The sequence below is a fragment of the Oncorhynchus mykiss genome, chromosome 25 (genome assembly GCF_057628025.1).
Source record: "Oncorhynchus mykiss isolate SJ-2025 chromosome 25, ASM5762802v1, whole genome shotgun sequence".
Classification (NCBI taxonomy): domain Eukaryota; kingdom Metazoa; phylum Chordata; class Actinopteri; order Salmoniformes; family Salmonidae; genus Oncorhynchus; species Oncorhynchus mykiss.
The window spans coordinates 79,608,198-79,613,832 of NC_143046.1; positions in this window are offsets into that span (position 1 = coordinate 79,608,198).

Genomic DNA, 5,635 nt, shown 5'->3' on the forward strand with positions numbered 1-5,635 from the left:
CGGAAAGGAGGCAGAATGTGTGTTAAGCTTTCCTGAATAACTGGGCCTGCTGGGAGCACAGGCCTATGTGGCCACACTATATAGGACGACTTGGGAGAATGATGATCAACAGACAGCGCATCAGTATCAGAAGCAAAACTACAGCCAGACTGGCCTGCTACTGTGCCTTTCTGTAATCTGTCCAGAGTACACCCACAACAGCCTAGAGTAGAATTGTACTCAATTGTACTTGAAAACGATAATGCAAATATTCATTGGATTGCGGTGTCGTAGGCTAATCTAGGTAGGATAATTGTATTGTCCCTAAAGGGGGGACAATACAAGGGGAGCTTTTTGAGCTGTGTGTCTTCACTGTTCTTTAATGTGTAATGACACACCTGGACTCTCATGATTGTATGTATGATTGCTAGTTAACCTATTGCAGACCTGGACAAACGTGCATAAGGGAAGTACCAAAACACCTTGATAGGGGAGGAGCCTGCAATCAGATGAGGAAATGTGGCTATATGGAAGACATATATACTGAACAAAAATACAAAACAATTTTAAAGATTTGACTGAGTTACACTTCATAGAAGAAAATCAGTCAATTTAAATAAATCCATTAGGCCCTAATCTATTGGTTTCACATGACTTGGTAGGGGTGCAGCCATGGGTGGGGGCCTTGGAGGACATACAGTGCATTCGGAAAGTATTCAGACCCTTGACATTTTTTGTTTTGTTGTTACGTTACAGCCTTATTCTAAAGTGTATTAAAATGTTTTCCCCTCATCTACACACAATACCCCATAATGAAAAACAAACAGTTTTTTAGAAATGTTAGCAAATTTATTAAAAACAAAAATGTAATTTACATAAGTATACAGATCCTTTACTCAGTACTTTGTTGATGCACCTTTGGCAGTGACTTCAGCCTCAAGTCTTCTTGGGTATGACACTACAATCTTGGCACACCTGTATTTGGCGATTTTCTCCCATTCTTCTCTGCAGATCCTCTCAAGCTCTGTCAAGTTGGATGGGGAGCATCGCTGCACAGCTATTTTCAAGTCTCTCCGGAGACGTTTGATCAGGTTCAAGTCCAGGCTCTGGCTGAGCCACTCAAGGAATTTCAGAATTTCAGACGTCTTAGGCTCGTTTTCCTGTTGGAAGGTGAACCCTCGCCCCAGTCGGAGGTCCTGAGGGCTATGGAGCAGGTTTTCATCAAGGATCTCTCTGTACTTTGCTCTATTCGTCTTTCCCTCGATCCTGACTAGTCTCCTGGTCCCTGAAAAACATCCCCACAACATGATTCCGCCCCTACCATGCTTCACTATAGGGATGGTGCCAGGTTTCCTCCAGACGGAACACTTGGCATTCAGGGCAAAAAGTTACATCTTGATTTCATCAGAAAATATAAACTTGTTTCACATGGTCAGAGTTCTTTGGGTGCTTTTGTCAAACTCCAAGCAGGCTGTCATGCGCCTTTTATTGAGGAGTGGTTTCTGACTGGCCACTCTACCATAAGGTCCAGATTGGTGGAGTGCTACAGAGATGGTTGTCCTTCTGGAAGTTTCTCCCATCTCCACAGAGGAACTCTGGAGCTCTGTCAGAGTGACCGTCGGGTTCTTGTTCACCTCCCTGCAATTTCGAGTCTCATAGCAAAGGGTATGAATACTCATCTCAATAAGGTATTTTTGTTTTAAATTTGTATAAATAAAAAGATTCCGCATATTTTCAAAGCGCGCATTGGAATTCGGTAAAGAAGGACCACACATCGTTGCATCCTCGACTTGCATGTTCTGTTAATATGAATTACCATAATCGAAATGGGATTTCCTTCATTCTGAGCACCGTTGGTGGATGCCCTAATCAGGTTACGCACCCAATGCATATCGGTAAATTAAAATGTCTAGTGCCACATTTTCCTAACAGTAACCCTAGTAGCTAGCTATGTTGTGCTAACTAGCGAATATGCTAACGTTAGCTAGCTAATCATGGTAGTATGACTGAAGAAAAGGACCAACATTTGTTATGAAATTGATACGACTGAAGAAAGTAAGGACCCAAAAATGTGCAAAAATAAAATATAAACCTCTTTTTGCTTTGTCATTATGGGGTATTATATGTAGATTGATGTCGACATTTTTTTGTTAATCAATTTTAGAATAAGGCTGTAACGTTACAAAATGTGGAAAAGGGGAAGGGGTCTGAATACATTCCTGACGCACTGTAAGCCCACCCACTGGTCCAGCCAATCAGAATGAGTTTTTCCCCACAAAAGGGCTTTATTACATACAGAAATACTCTTCAGACAATCCCGCAGGTGAAGAAGCAGGATGTGGAGGTCTTGGGCTGGCGTGGTTACATATGGTCTGCGGTTGGAGGCCGGTTGGACGTACTGCCAAATTCTCTAAAACAACATTGGAGGCAGCTTATGGTAGAGAAATGAACATGCAATTCTCTGGCAACAGCTCTGGTGGACATTCCTGTATTCAGCATGTCAATTGCACGCTCCCTCAAAACTTGAGACATCTGTGGCATTGTGTTGTGTGATAAAAACTGCACATTTTAAAGTGGCCTTTTATTGTCCCCAGCACAAGGTGCACCTGTGTAATCACCATGATGTTTAATAAACTTCTTGATATGTCACACCTGTCAGGTGGATAGATTATCTTGGCAAAGGAGAAATGCTCACTAACAGGGACGTAAACAAATTTGTGCAGAACATTTTAGAGAAATAAACTTTTTGTGCATATGGAACATTTCAGGGATTTTCTATTTCAGCGCATGAAACACTTTGCAAGTAGCATTTTGTTCAGTGTAGTTAATCCTGCAAAATGGCAAATATAAATCAGGGAAAAAATGAACTACCCTCCCCAAAGCAAAACAAACTTGTTAGACAACTCTCCCGTATTTTGGACCATTTCTACATTTTGGAGATAAAAAGAAAGATTAAAAGTTCTACCTGATGACATTATCAAAAGTTAAAACATTTTAAAAACAGTGATTTGAAAATTCAAAAAGGCACTCGCACATCTGAGCTGTTTTTTTGCAGGTGCATGGTTACAGTTGAATAACATGAGAAAAACAGTGATTTTCAAATAATATGAGATTCATCATGACGTTGGAAGCCAAAATATCTTCGCTTGCGTTAGAAACTCGTTGCATGTTTTGAAGATCACTGCTTCTCCCTGTGATGTCACGAGAGAAGCATTTTTTAAAGACTTTTCTTATCTTTTTAAAACAGATCATAGAAACGCTCTGTTTTCACATACTGTATATATACACACACTGGTTTGGTGCTGGAGATGATGAATAAGACAGCCCTAACGCACAATATTTTGTCAGCCTGTGTCCTGAATGATTAATAGTTACTTTTTTCTAAATTATTTTTGCGACCCAAATAATTTCATCCAATGAGGGGCTACTGTCTTGTAATGGACCCGTTACCATGAAAGCTTTCATTTGTTTTCGGAACACTTTAAGGGTTAGAAAAGCCACTCCGCTCCCCATCATCAATCATGTGTCACTTAACAGAAGTGTTATATTATGGGAGTAATGAAAATATGCTCGACTTTAAATGGATCCAGTTGGACAGGCTCTGAATCCCTGCTTACTGTTTTCAGTGTTAAGACAATTACAAGTAGTCCTCTGGTACATGACTTGTCCAGTCAGACATGAAGGATATTATTAGCACCAAGCACAACAGTTATTATGCTAGTTCTCAGACGTATGTAATTGAAAAGGACAGTGTCGTTTCAAAAAAGAAAAACTTCTGATTTATGGTGGTTCTTATAGCTTATGTTGTGATTAGCCAACAAGTATGAGAAGGTCCACAAATTAGACAAAGCTCTTCCTCTTTTTTTTTTTAAGAGTAAAAAAAAAAATCTGAAAATCTATCTGGACAATATGTTTAAGGAGCAGAGTGGATAAAACAAATGCGCAAATATTTCTGGGCAATGGTTTTCCATGGCAGAAAAATATATACAGCGGGGTGTGAAATGATTCATCTTTATAAAGATGAGCAAAATCTACTGTATATCAATGGTAACACTTTACACATTATGACATGGTCATAACCAGCAACTTGCTGACAAGTTGTCCGAACCTGTTATAATATGGTCATAACACTGCCATGACATATTTAGACTTGTGAAATATAATTTTGTTATTTTATGACTGGATATGACACCTACATTACAGTGTAAAACTGGGAAAAAAATATCCTGTTTTCAATATCGCAACCTTGTCATACAGGTCGATTCAGACCATCCCAAACGTGCTCAATGGGTGGGTGACATGTCTGGTGAGTATGCAGGCCATGGAAGAAATTGGACATTTTCAGCTTCCTGTAATTGTGTGCAGATCCTTGTGACGGGGTTGTGAATTATCATGCTGAATCATGAGGTGATGGCGGCGGATAAATGGCACAACAATGGGCCTCAGGATCTCGTCACGGTATCTGTGCATTCAAATTGCCATCGTTAAAATGCAAGTTTGTTTGTTGTCCATAGCTTACGCCTGCCCATACCATAACCCTGGCACTCTGTTCACAACGCTGACATCAGCAAACCCACGTCATACATGTGGTCTGCCATCTGCCCGGTACAGTTGAAACCAGGATTCATCCGTGAAGAGCACACATGCCAGTTAGCATCGAAGGTGAGCATTTGCCCACGGAAGTTGGTTACAACGCCAAACTGCAGTCAGGTCAAGACCCTGGTGAGGACGATGAGCACACGGATGAGCTTCACGGAGATGGTTTCTGACAGTTTGTGCAGAAATTCTTTGGTTGTGCAAACCCACAGTTTCATCAGCTGTCCGGGTGGCTCGTCTCAGACTATGTGGAGGTCCTGGGCTGGCGTGGGTAAACATGGTCTGCGGTTGTAAGGCCGGTTGGACGCACTGCCAAATTCTCTAAAATGACGTTGGAGGAGGCTTATGGTAGAGAAATTAACATTCAACCATTCCTGCAGTTAGCATACCAATTGCATGCTCTCTCAAAACTGAAAGACATCTGTGTGTTGTGTGACAAAACTACACATTTTAGAGTGCCATTTTATTGTCCCCAGCACAAGGTGCACCTGTGTAGTGATCATAATGTTTACATTTGTACATGCAAGTCATTTACAGCCACATATCACAGGCATAGAAAATACATTTTTCCTCAATAACGTAGCTATCAGTAGTCAGAATTAGATGGCGGGGAGGTCAAGTGCAAGTGCTGGTTAATTATTCTATTTTTCGGGGGGTTGAGGTGAGGAGGAAGATTATTTACTATACTTTTTGAAGGTAGGGTTTCAGATGTGTTCGGGAAGATGGGCAGGGACTCTGCTGTCCTAGCATCAGGTTGTAGCTGGTTCCACCATTGTCAGGACAGAAAAGAGCTTGGACTGGGCTGAGCGGGAGCTTCCCTCATGTAGGGGTGGGAGGGCCAAGAGACTGGAAGTGGCAGAACAGAGTGCTCAGGTTGGGGTGTAGGGTTTGAGCATAGCCTGAAGGTAGGGAGGGGCAGTTCCTCTTTATGCTCCGTAGATAAGCACCATGGTCTTATAGTGGATATGAGCTTCGACTGGAAGCCAGTGGAGTGTGCGATGGAGCGGGGCGACATGAGAGAACTTGGGAAGGTTGAAAACCAGTCAGACTGCAGCTTTCT